The sequence below is a fragment of the Drosophila pseudoobscura genome, chromosome X, assembly GCF_009870125.1.
Source record: "Drosophila pseudoobscura strain MV-25-SWS-2005 chromosome X, UCI_Dpse_MV25, whole genome shotgun sequence".
Taxonomy (NCBI): domain Eukaryota; kingdom Metazoa; phylum Arthropoda; class Insecta; order Diptera; family Drosophilidae; genus Drosophila; species Drosophila pseudoobscura.
The window spans coordinates 30998593-31012302 of record NC_046683.1 but is presented as its reverse complement, the minus strand read 5'-3'; the positions used below and the strand labels follow the sequence as shown (position 1 = coordinate 31012302).

General features: G+C 44.8%; 1 long non-coding RNA gene across 1 annotated transcript; it reads left to right on the top strand.

Annotated features, from left to right (window-relative positions):
- Window positions 1-1281: 1281 nt before the first annotated feature.
- Window positions 1282-13493, top strand: LOC117184726 (uncharacterized). The gene is made up of 3 exons (XR_004470158.1): window positions 1282-2221; window positions 2280-3136; window positions 3197-13493. It is a non-coding gene; the product is annotated as an uncharacterized lncRNA (long non-coding RNA).
- Window positions 13494-13710: the final 217 nt, after the last annotated feature.

Below are 13710 nucleotides of genomic sequence, written 5' to 3'. Positions count from 1 at the left end.
CCTGGACAGCATTGGGGAAGAGCACCTTCGCCTCTGGTATGGACGGGATCAGCTCCCTGTCTACCACGTCCAGCCTGGCCCCCTCCCACAGAGCTTCCAGTAGGGGCACCTTCTGCACCAGCCACTGCCGCGTTGGGTCGTCGTTACACTTGAGGATTTTGACCCCGTTCAGCCATCCCGCTCCATCGAACGTGGGCATGGGAGCGCTAGAGTCCTCCTCCATTCGCGAGAACAGTGCCTCGACGAGCTGCGCGTGGACTAACTTCCACTGCGCCGCCGTCATCTTCCCGTTCTCGTCGCTGCGATCGATCAAGGCCACAATGAGATGTGTCTTGGACACCTCGCTCATGGCCTTCTGTCTCGGCTTCCTCGTCTTCGGCTGGGGGGTGGCCACCTTGGGCCCGCGTTGCCGATTGCTCGCCGGAGTGTCTTTGGCAGCACTCTCGATCGAGAGTTGCCTCTTGGTGGCCAACATCTCCTCCACCTTGTTGGCGAATCCACCATTTGTTGCCTTCATCTGGGGCATCTGCCTTCCTGTACCCGTTGCTCAGCCCAGGCTAGCTTGGACTTCTCCTCTTGGGAGATATCTGCCTTGCCCCGGAGCCGGCTCAGTAACTTGAGGGCCGCCTTATACTGAGCTTTTGCCTTCATCCCCTCCCTGGAATGCTTCGGCCCTTCCCTACGCAGGGAGCTGGTACCTGGTTCCGGCGAGCGGAGAAGGCTTTCCTCTTCGGTCTTGCTAATGTATAGCACGCTCTCCAGGTCCGAGTCTGCGTCGACAACGGCACCCGCGCGGCTCACCCTGCAACGCGTCGTTTAAGTGGCAGTAGTATTACAACTGACATGACCTCCTCCCACCATGCCCGAGGTGTGACCGCTGGCGACACGCAGAGAGGATTGCTCCTCCCCGTGCCCGCCGGTGGTAGCAGTCACGCTTTCCACCGACGTTTGGGTTGACATCCCAACCCGTGCTTGCTCCTTATCTGCCTCCATAATTGGCCCGAAGGTCCATACCGGTTAGTGTTTTTCGGGGGGACCACACTCTAGCGTTTTATGCCTGGCCGCCAGGCACCTCTAGCCATGGCCTTGGTTCAGTTCCCCCCGACTTTAGATCGGGAAAACGATGGACCATAGCCTTAGCTAGACACTGCATTACCCCGGGCAGGGCAAGCGACAGTGCATTATCCTCGCCCGGGATAATGCAGTGTCCATTGCCCAGCCGGCACCCTCGTGGAGGGTTCAGCTAGAGGGTTTTTGCCAGCCTGTATTTTTATTTAAAAAAAAAACTACAAATAGGTACAACTATTTGATGACTAACTCTTCCAAGTAACGTCATATGCAAGCACCGTGATGCCAGTAGCTTCAGAAAAATAATTCTGCACAATGAAGAAGAATCAAAGAGTTGGACTTATGGTTCATAACGATAGCGCACAACCATCCTGTCGTAAGTGCAATGGGATGCACAAATTGGAAGACTGTAAGCAGTTTCTAGAGTTAAATAAAGTAAGCTATGCTGGAAGTGCTTTGGCAAACAATCAAAGCTACGGTTTTACACACAAGGCAGAACGAAGCTGCGTTGTTTAGATATTTCCTCTTAACATTGTATAGGCCGATCGGTTCGCTCTAGACCAAAAAAAAAAACGCCTGTACCCTGATTGAGACGGAGATAACGGATATCTAAGCATCGACGGCTCTTCGGAGTTATGCTTACGCTGGACCGGAGACATCACGCAATGAGTAGCAGACAATGTGGCGCACAAATTCACGCTTTAAAACGTGAGAACAGTCAAAAATCTTGATCTGCAAAAGCAGACACTAAATGACTCAATCATAAGATCTCAGTCGTACCTAGAAAAGCTACCGATACTCGGTTACAAGAATGTGACAGCAAAAGTGCAAACATGTACCCTTTCCCTAAATAGACAAAATTGCTCACCAGTGTCTCTGATTAACATTTAAATTACACAAGCAACCGAAATAACATACCTTGGTGTACATTTGGATAGACGGCTCAATTGGCGTAAACACATCAAAGCGAAAACAAATCTACTGAAATTTAAAGCTAGTAATCTGCAATGACTTATAAACGTCCAGTCACAATTAAAACTGGAGTTAAACTATCAAGCCTCAGGTCCATCCTAATGGACTTGTGCAGTCTTTAACTTGGCACACGGTTAGTGTACACGACTCCGGCGAAGAGACCTCCCCCCAACAAAAATAGGTAGGACTGTACTCTTCAGATTTGATTTGAACTAATTAAATAAATATATTATATTAAGATCTGCCTACTTGTCGTTAGTCTTCAAGAGAAAAGATTCGATAAATTAATTACCGTAATAATAATAATAGAAAAAAGAATGTGAGAGCATCGGATTGGACAACTTGAAACTCGGAGTTTCGTGAAAGAGCGCGAGGATTCACAATTTATCGTCCAGGTTGAGGTGGGATAGCCCTCGAGTAATGCATTCATGCGAATACAATAGTCATCCACAGCTAGATGCTGTCATAAAAGAGAGTTTCTCATAAGGCACGGTATGCGTCAGTATATCAAAGAAAACACATAGGTCCAAGGAAGATAAAAAAGCAAACACAATAATAGACAATTCCACAAGATTTTGCAGCGAAGTGAAAAGATGTGAGACAAGACTTTTCTGGCGGTATGGCAACGTGGGTTTTCTAGAAAGTCGGCAGTGCGACGACTAGATGCCTAGAATCTCGTATGACACGCGACAAAAAGCTACGATAGTTCCTAAACAAACTGATCCTGAGATACTAAGCATCGGCTACGTCCGGAAATTCAACACGGATGAAATGGTCAAAAGAAAACGCTCCTGGTATTTGTCCGTATTCGTGACCAAGAAATGGAAATTAAAACTCGTGTGGAGGTGCGGTGCGGTGGGAGAGAATGATCAAATCGGTAAAATCCATACTAGCTGGAATACTGGAGGAGACACAAGTACAAGAACCAGTGTTGCGAGCAGCACTGGCTATAATGGAAAATATGATACATTCCATGCATCTAAATTAGCGTTGGACAGTCCAGAAGCCGACGTACTTGCACCGAATCACTTCCTGAGACCAGAGACTAGTTCGATGCCATTAAATGACGAAAACAGTTTAATAGGAGTTCTACTTGGTAAGAGTTTTGCAGGTTAGATTGTAGACAGCTTCATACAGAATACCTACCGTGTCTTAGGCAAAGTAGCCTTGCCCTCCTACTAACCCCATCCAACTAAGAGACGTCGTGGTTCTATCGGACGAAACAAGCCACAGGGCGCAGTGGAGCAAATGCGTTATCATGGACATGCGAGTAGCTAAGGACCGCACTGCATGTGGATTGCATAGTCAGCCAATTGTTAAGCTGGACAAGTTAGACCTGAATACAACGAATCCACACATCTTCCATGTCGTAACCAGAAGTTTGGCATAAACCGCAATGGAAGCGCAAAATATCGTTGCGCCTAACAGCACAGACAAAAAACACAGAGCAAAGGGTTAAGCCGTGCTAATATTTGAAAAAAGCGAGGAAAGGAAACGAGCAGGAATGCGTGAGAAAAAGCAGCACAGGTTAAATTGAAGAGCGATGCAATTCTTTTAGCTACTCTGTTAATTGATCATTTCCATTATACTATGTTTATATAAATACATACACACAAAATTTCACGAAAATCGGTCGACTCTTTTCGGAGGAGTTCAGCAACAAAATTTGTGACACGAGAATTTTATATATTAGATTCAGATAATTAGCAAACTACATTTTAGGCAATTTTGTATCATAGTAGAAAATGAACATTTACTCTTCAACATAAATAACCATGAATGTTGGATTAAATCCTTGTTCTTCTGGAAATTTCGCTCGATATGAAGACATTTGAAAACAGCCATTGTATTTCGTTCGCTAGAAAATTTCGTGATTCTGGTGTTTCGTCACAAAGCAAGGAATGCAATGGCTCTGGTGGCGGAATAATAGTGGCAATTTCACTTTGCCCTTAATGTTTGGACGTTAATATTCAAAATCTGTCAATTTTAAGTGGCCCATTTTACATCAGCAGAAGGCTGTTACGCACAGATCCCAGGGAAGCACACAGCTCTCCTCCCGACCAACCGAGACCGAGAGACGATTTCACATGCCGCGTATTCCGAACCGAACATGCAGGAAAGATAGGTGTTAGACTATTCGAAGAAAATTATAACTACACTTACTACAAGAACTAATCTTTAATTAAAAATACAAATACGTTTACTAATTACGAAAAGGCTATGTAAAAAGGCTATTAGTAGTGCATATAATATAGTAGAGGATATTGTTTGTAGTGGGGCGAATCGCTGCTCAATTCTCCAACATCAAAATCGTTGATGCAGGGAACCTCTTAGTAGCCGTCGCAAGAAATGTGGAAGACGAGGGCGGCGTACGTGGAGTAGCGTGTGGTGGTTCTTGCCACACACCCTGCACAGCCCGCCACTGCGACAATCCTTGCCGGAGTGTTGGTGATCCAGGCAGTTCCCGCAATAATGGTTGAGAAGGACAGCTTGGAGTCTCTTTTCGGGGCTCAGGAGAAGAAATTGGTGGAAGGTCCGTAGCGGATAGACTCCTTGGCAGATTCGGCAACGGTAGGAGCCAATTTCCCAAGCACGTCGGTTCTCCATGGTGCGGTTGGCGCGGGGACGTGGGGCCATATCTGGGTGCAGAGAACTTCGAGTTCAGGCTTGAATTCGGACCGGAGCGTTGAGCTTTCATACAGTGCATATTTTGGAAATATTTCCGTCGGTCAGGAGACAGTTCGAGAACTTCTGCGGAGGGAGCTGGAAGGAAATTGCTGTCATAAAAAGACCCCGAGTCTTCTACCAGTTTGATAGGTCGTCTGGAAATTTGACTCGAGAACGATGAGATTTGATTCATCACCTGAGGCACTGGACCTGTGAGTACCCAGCCGAAAATGGTCTCTTGCCCGAGGAGAGAGCCGCAGATGTTGGTCAGTGAGCCACTTAACTAAATGGACGGAAGGATATCCGCTCCAATCGGAACATCTATTGGTGAACTCTCATAGAACGTCGGATCCGCCCATGAGAGGTTCGGCAGGTCTTTCAAGAACCTTTGCGAGATCGGATGCGATGGAATATTCGCAGCCACTTCCGCAATAACGTAGGCTGTGGCATTTAGTTCAATTTTGTGCCGTTGTGGAAATCGCTTCGCTGGAGTTTGCTGGATTGCTACGGTGTAGAAGTGTGTGGTGCAAAGCAGTTCATCGTCAGCGGGTATTTGAAGGAAGTGAGGGCATAGACGGATTGTATGATACTCTTTGGAGCAGAGATCACACGTGCTCCTCATTTGATTCCCTGTTGTCTCGAACGAGTGGACACTCCTAGGATAAGGACTTCCTTGAGACCGAAACAGATTGCTTCTGGAGTTGTTTGAAGTGGAGTAGGTGGAGTAGCTTGCCCTGGAGTAGGCCAGAGCCTCCATGCCTGGATGCCGTCCTCGGTCACTTCGAGAGACAGGTACCGTTCCGCCAGGAACTTGTCCATGGCGTGCCAGGTGGGAATTTCGGACTTGTGCGTCAGCCATTGTTCCCAAAGCTCTAAGGTCGTCTTTGGCAGCTTAACCGAAATGAGGTACACTAACACTCCGTCAGCGAAAACGCTGTCTGTGGAGACCTCGGAATGGGTGAGTGTCGTGAGGCACTTGTGGACGGCCCTCTGGAGCTCTTTTAGCGCTGCTGCTGACTCGGTACGGATTTGGGGCAGACCGAAAAGGTTCTTTAGCTGGGCCTTGAGTATCAGCCTCTTGTTTTGGAAACGCTCACGGAGGGAGCTCCATGCGGACGCGAACCCTTCGTTCGTGAGTGGAGCCTGTGCCACTATGTCGTGGGCCTCACCGCTTGTTTTTTTGTTGAGGTGGAACAGTTTTTCTACTGGAGTCTCGGAACGTGGGCCACTGCTGGTAGTCCCCACTGAAAACTTCAGTGTCACATGGAGGAAGACGGCAGCCGCCGGAAGTCGGCCCTTGAATGGCCAGTTGAGGCGTGTGAGAGACAGTCGGGGGCTCGAGCTGATCGTTCAGTTCGGCAAGGCATTGCGCGCAGACCGCGCAGCAGTCATCGTACATCCATTGGACGTCTGCTACCCCCTCTGGATCTACTTCCGCTATCGCACCCAAACAGGCCTCGAACTCCGCGTCCACTTTCACCCAGAGACTTCGGAGTTGATCTTGATGGACTAGGGAGAGCGAGCAGGTTAGTGTGCTAGTATCTGGAGCGCTGAGCTTCTGGTCGAAGCGTGTCAGTCTGCTTGCAGCCAAGGCAAACTTAGACCGTGCGGAACTGGCGGCCGATTAGGCCATGGTGCTAGGAACCGTGCGAGGGACTACCGAGGGGAGCAATAAAGCCTCGAAGGCATGTGGTTTGTGAGCCCGGGACGTGCTCGGACCTCGCTCAGCTGGGCCCAGACGGGAAGATTTGGGCGTAGTGACTGGGCCGATGGAGCTGGGTGGATGCGTCAAACTCAGCGAACTCACCCGCTCAAACTTCTTGCGAGATTTCTTTTCACCAGTTGGCATGGTTATCTGATGGATTTGCAGTAGCGCGTATCAGAGTCGCAAAGCAGGTGAGCTTGAATGGAGAAGAGGAAGTTCTGAACGCCAAACCGTGGATATGTGGACTTGGTGGAATTTATTGCGAAAATATATTATAACAATCGTACACAGTGGCCGGAATATGTAAATATAAAAATACTACGAACAATATCAAAAACTGTCCAACCAAGAACTACTAATGAGGATGAGCAATAATATTGAGGCACAAGGTACCACAAGAAGCGTGTTACGTGTTAGATGTGTTACGTGGAGATAGACTGGACAACGATATATAGTTTTAAATTTCGAGGCAATAAGGTGTAACCAATTTGCACAACACGATGACCGAAAATTACTGATATCGGATTGCAAAGCGAGATTGAAGTGAAGTGTAGTTATAGAGCTTAGCATCATCCGCATGCATGAGTACTCATCCGCTTCCCTATGGTACTCCAGAAGTAACCTTCTCTGGTGAAGAAATGTATTTTTTGAAGAAGACTCTTTTAAACCTGGATCGAAAGTAGCCAGAAATCCATCCCATGAGTGCCTAGTAAACCTCTCATATTGAAGTGCATAATGAATTTCAAGTTGGTAGGAAGTTGGTTAGTGTTAAAGAGATTAAATCAGATCAAGTGGGTTCCGGTGAAAAAGTAATGCACAACCACAAATAGAAACCATTCCAAAAGGATATAATACGAAAAGTACAGGACATAAGATCGTAGAGGGAGATCTATATCGTCTTCGAGGGTTTACCCATGACTGTCGCAGCAGCAATTTTAAAGCCATCTGCAAAAATCTACACATTCTGCTTGCCGGAAATGCGAGAGATTGGTATTGGCAATATCGAAAAGAAGTCGTCGTAATCGAGTGGCAGTAGTTCTGTACGGCCCTTAAACAGCAATATGTAGATTTACGTACTGACGATGAGACAGAAGAGGAAATGAGGGCTAGAGAGCAGGAATTAGGAGAAAGCTTTGATGACTACTATGATGACGCTATGAGTATTGAAACACGGTTGACAGTACTTCTGGAAGAAGCGTGAGTCATAAAAATGCTCATCCGAAATCTTCATATGGAAGTACGACATCAGATTTAATTCGAAGAAATAAGGACAAAAAAAAAATTTGTCGTATGAGAGAAAATTTGATAACAGAACAAGCAGGTGGTTGGAGCTGTGAGCAAGAAGGACATATTTGTAAGAACGATTTGCAGTAGATGCGGAGAGAATAATGTTTATAAACCGCAGTGTGCAGTTTGTCTTAATAGAAAGTCGGAAAACCAGAAGAAGGGTCCGATCTAGATCGTTGTTTGGCCTCGAAGTAGATCAGGAATGTACTTTTTGGAGCAGCTGAATAACGCAAAAACAACGAAATTCCCCGGATATGAACATTTTAATACCAGATAGTGTTTTTTTTGGAAAGGTAAAGTAAGAAATCGTATTCCGGAAGTTTACGTAATGACAGGAACGGCTAAGACCTTACGAATTTTAGCGAATATTTATGAATTTTGCTAAGCAGATGTTTTCAGAAGAAACTTTTTACAGAATAATTTTGAGAGAAATAAAGCAATCAAATTGTGTCCAGCATATGTTAAGGCTAGAGTGCGAGTTGTAAAATCGACATTTCCTATAGGAAAGGTTCATGCAGAAGACATAAGGCAGTAACCGATTTCATGCCAATTTGCCTCATATCAAACATTACTGATTATCCAGCAGTGTGCATGGTTTTCAGAAAAACACGAACCACAAATTTGTATTTACTTTTCGTCTAGATCACATTTTGACTGTCGTTTGGGCGGGAAATTTAAACACATTACGTTGTTAATTACGAGTCGCGAGTTTTGCGAAAGAAGATTTAATCGATCGTTTTGAATGGAGCGAGAATGGTTTCGAAATTAATCGCGAACTATTAAACGCATCCGTGGATATTTTAAAATAGTTCCCGGGGGTATTTATATTAAAAATTGCCTAGATTTCGGCCAGGTAAATATAGAGTGAAAATAATTAAAAAAAGTACATGGAATTTCAAACATTGTATTGCCGAATAGATTTTGGTAGGCCAAGGTGTTTCCGTTCATTATTTTTGTTCACAACGAACAACATGAGGAGACAAAAACATTACGGTTGCAAAGAAAAAGTGAGAAGCAGGGGATTTTTCTCTGCAAAGAAAATTCTGACATTTTTCCTCAAATATCTGACCAGTCTGACAGGGGCAAGAAAATACTAGTAAAGTGGCTACGCTCCCCGACGCAATATTCGTTGGCAGACCAGAAGCCGCAAAAAAGGCAAGAACATCTGGAGACAAAAAGAAGAAAGCAGAAAGAAGGCGAGGCATTGCAGCAGAATTTTCGCTACATCAGTTCAATCTCGGTAGTTTAGTGGATATTGTGTTTGGCTAATAGAGTGGTCATAAGTTAAAGACAAACACATTCACAGCCGGACCAAAAAGAACAAGTGAGTATCTGGGTGAGTTAACAACAAATACAAAAGAAGATAGAAAAATTACCCGAAATGACTATGTGAAATTGATTGGCAAAAAGGCACAATCTTCAAAGCCGATATAGGGTATGCGGTTCAGCGACGTGTAATCGTGTGGAGAGAGAGAACGATGCAAACAGCAAAGAAACCGCACTTAATGTTACGGTGTTTGTTTTGATTATTGCGTTTGTTGACTTCTTTCTCTCGTTGTTGGTCCGTTCTTAGAAAAGAAGACACCTTAGCCCTTATAAAAAATTTTAATTAATAATTTATAATCTTTATATATTATACCCGATACTCAAAACGAGTAAAGGGGTATGTTAGATTTTTGGTGAAAATGGATGTGTGTCAGGAAGCGTTTCCGACCCCATAAAGTATATATATTTTTGGACGATAAATAGCAGAGTCGATTGAGTCATGTCTGTTTGTCCGCCACTATGAGCGACTAGTTATCAGAGACGATAAGATCTTGAGCAACGACATTTTGTATCCAGACTTCTGTGATATGTCACTGTGACAAGTGTATTTCCAAACAAAGGAAGAAAATCTGTGGCATCCACAATTTTAAAAATATGAGGAAACGAAAAACGCAGAATCGTAGAGAATGACACATCTTCTGGACTACAGAATCTGAACCAGAACCAAACGCAAAGAACCGAAAAACAAAGAACCATTGTTATAGCCAGAAAGAAGAAAACAATTTAATTTTCTCTCGTTCTATCTCTCTCTAACACACACGTTTCATGGTGGCTTTGCCTATCGCTAGATCACAGAGACTGTAAGAGTTAGAGTAACCAAATTTGGAATCCACACTACTGTTAAATCTCACTGTTACAAGTTTATTTCAAAATTTCGCCCCAACCCCTTCCTCCTCCACAAAGAACGAAAATCTGTGGCATCCATAACTTTGAAGATACGACAAAATTAAGAACGTGTAAGGAAGTTCTCAGTCTGTCCAGGGCCCGGTCCTTCCCCACAGCAAAATTTGTTGTGTGAGGACCTAAGGGGAGAGCCGTTCGTGGAGAAAGCGCACCCGTGGTGTTTATCGTGAGACAGTCGGGCCTGGCCCGGCCACGAGGCGTGGGTGAATCCATGCTTGGGAGCTGCAGAAACGTGCGTCGGGGGTCATGCGTGGCGGGGAAAAGGGGTTCGGGTCAGGGATCGGAAGGGTGTGGGAGAGGGGCGCCTAGCTTAGCAGATGCCGCATGATCCACGACACACACCCGCTGGCTCCCCAGGGCAAGGGTGTAGGAGAGGGAGTCCAGCTTTGCGGATGCCGCGTGAATCCACGACTAGGTGGCTACACCTAAAGCACCGATCACTTCCCTGCTCTCTGACGTAAGGTGGCTCACCTTTTTCACCCCGCGCCGATGTCCAGTTGCCTTCTGGCTCCTGCTGCTGATGATCTCCGTGGCGTTCACTTTCCTGTCACTTTACGATCACTTTTTGATATTACCTTTCCATGGCTCGACTGTTCCGCGTGGGAGTTCGGAAACCACTCTCGAGTGTCGCACCCCCTGGACCGGGTCATTCTTATCTTTTTCTGCAGCTTCTCCGCCACTTCGATGCTTCGCAGCTTTCGGCTGCCGGCCTCTTGGGCGTATTGCCGTCGGCCCTTCATCTGCGTGGGTGTGAGATCGATCGGCTCTCTCTGTTTCCCTCTCTTTTGTGCCATTTCTCTTGGTGTTCGTGGCGCTGTCTGCCAAGTATCGGGTATAAATATAGAGTTGTGGTCGCAACAGCGACTCATAATGCTCCCCCTTGTTTATTTTAAATAATATTCTTTTATTGGTTTATTAATAATTTTTTCTGGCAGTTGTATCATGCGAGAGTGAAATGAATTGAAATTTCAATGGTAAAGAAAAAAATATGAAGAAAGAAAATTTTTAAAGAGACTGATATTAAGAAGAAGAAAGAGATAGAAAGAAAGAATTACGATGACGAGAAAAAAACATAATTAAGTTAAATAATTAAATGTACACCATTACAAATATTACAAATATGTAATCACGAATTAGGAAAATAATTAAAGCATCAAATTTTGCTTTAGTTGCCAATGGTGGTGGTTGCCAGAGATCCATGGGGCAGTGGGGCATATGTTGTCTAGCGCCAATCAGCAAAGACTACCTATACGCTGTACAAGGGGTACAAGGGTAGTTCAAAGCACTACCAAGCAAAGCTCATAATCAGAAATTAGATTAGAGGCCCTACTGACTGGATTTTGCCATCGTTCAACACCGTATTGAACTTCGACGCAGTCATCAATCGCTTCGAATTCACATATTCAGAAAAACATTTACTCATTTACACTTTTCCGCGCATACTGGATGAACCTGTTTTATTGAGATTATAGCCTTAGCCCCGTCGAAGACTTGCATTTACTCAGTGTGGAAACACTTTTCGCGCATACTGGATTAACTAGTTCAATAAAGATTATAGCTCCCAAAGTGTAAAGAATATTCTTATCGGAATAGTTCCACGTTCCGAATGTGTGGACCGTCCCTTATTCTATATTAATCTCTCTAGGAATCTGATGTTTAAGAGTGTGAGGGACCTATTTCAGGTTGTGGTTAGCTCAGTCACGTTCAGGGTCTATCCACAAGAAATTTGTAGATGGATGGAGCTCTAAGGGAAACGTCGATGTTGTTTGTTGTTTCGATGGTCCATTGGAAATCCATCCCCACTATGACTTGCTCTTTTTTTCTGTTTTCTACCGGGTTTGCTTCTAGCGCTTTGTCGACCGCACGCTCAAATCTTCGAATTTTCCTCGTTGAAACAATAAGCCTCGGACAGTTTTCCCAAGACTATCACCCACAAAGCCGATGAGCTGAAGCCGAATAATAGCGTGCCGCCGCAACGACGCATAGTGAAACATTCGGCCATTTCAGCTTGTTAAATTAGTAGTTCCTGACTGAATAGAGATATCTTCATGAAACGAACTACATTTGAAAGAAGTTTTGGTTAGTTTAACTGTGGCGGCAGTTAGACGGCGGCATCATTCCCATCGATGTCCCTGTGTCGGGGTACTCATGTAAGGAAGATATCTCGTTCAGACCTGCGGCAGTCATTTACAGTCGCAGAGTTTGAGCTGATCACTAGGGATACAGTAATCTGTCCTCTCTGGTAATTTGCGGGAGTCTCGTCAGGATTCCAAACGCGGATGCTTTCAATGGTTTGGTTTCTTCTACTCTATTCTTCTTACTCTAAGGGCGGAAACTGTTGCAACCTTCTTTCCCATGAGATCTACGGGAAGGAGTCCAGCACGGTATCCAGGGCTTCACCTGGAGTAGTGCGTAGCCCGACAGTTATGCATAGCTCTGCAGTACATTGAACTCTACTGAGCTCTCTCCATTTTAGTCTGATTGCTTTCCTGCATGTATAGAGGGCCACTGTGTCTTGCTTTACTCTATCCTCTTTGCTCAGTTTCTAATCAAGCTTTCTGTCGAGGATTAGGCCAAGATACTTGGCATTGTTGCTACAGGCTAACATTTCCTCATAGAGTTTTGGAGGTGTTAGTACCGGAACTTTGTACTTCTTAGTGAAAAGCACAAGTTCTGTTGTAGTCGGGTTAACACCTAGCCCTCATTTGTCTGCCCATTTTGACAACTTTATGAAATTACTCACACAGCGTCTGCGAAAATTTACCGGAGAATGCTATGATAATGTCTTCCGCAGCAGTTCGTTCAATGCCACGTTCCATAGGAGGGGCGAGAGGACTCTGTCCTGTTGACAAATCTGGTGGACGTTGACGTCCCCTGTAATGCGTCAACTATCCTGCATTGATGCATCTGATCGATTATGCTCACCGTCTCGGAATCAACCCCCAGGTCCGTTAGGGCATTCGTGATGGCGGCTGGGAGGATGACGTTTAAGGCGCCTTCTATGTCGAGGAAGACTACCAAAGTAGCTCGATCGATGTGATCGTGTGTAGGGCCACTTCGGTGGATATTCTTATCCGATAGACCTGCTGGGAACCTCAGATTAAACTAGGCGGAATACTCGCCATGAGATGCAGTCTTAGGAGTCTTCAGAAAGAAAGCCGATAGACTTATGGGTCTTAAGTCTTTGGGGACAGTGTGCAATGGCTTGCCTGCTTGGGGAATGAAGACGACTTTAATCCTAACCCAGGTGACGCGAAGTAGCTAGGTCTGTTTTCATCACATCCATGGAAGTGGGTGTTTAAGAGAAGATTTAGTGACTCATTGCTTGACGTTGTCCAAGACTAGTGGGCTTTTTTAAGGTAGCCCAGGGTGGGTGTAGAAATTTGCAAGAAATATTGGTAATTGCCTTTAATCAGGCTGCGGACGCGGGGGACTAGAGGTGTGGACCACAGCTGCTTGCGGCGGAGAAGAGACTTCTTCATGAAACAAACTGCATTTGAAAGAAAAATCTTTCAAAATTTTATCTGTAATCAATGTAAAATGCTCAATTTCTATTTTTTTTTTTTATCGAAAATTACTTTTAATGGGTTTTTTACTATAAAATATTATTTTTTAATTAATTTTCAACTAAACCTAATATTAAAAAATTTAAATTAAAAAAAATTTTTTGTTTAATCTGAAAGTTGGTTTAATTTTGTTGTTTCTGTAAAATAATCCTCCACTTCCTGTTTAGTGGGAGGAATATCTAATAAACTTATCATTTCTGAAGAATAACTACTTGC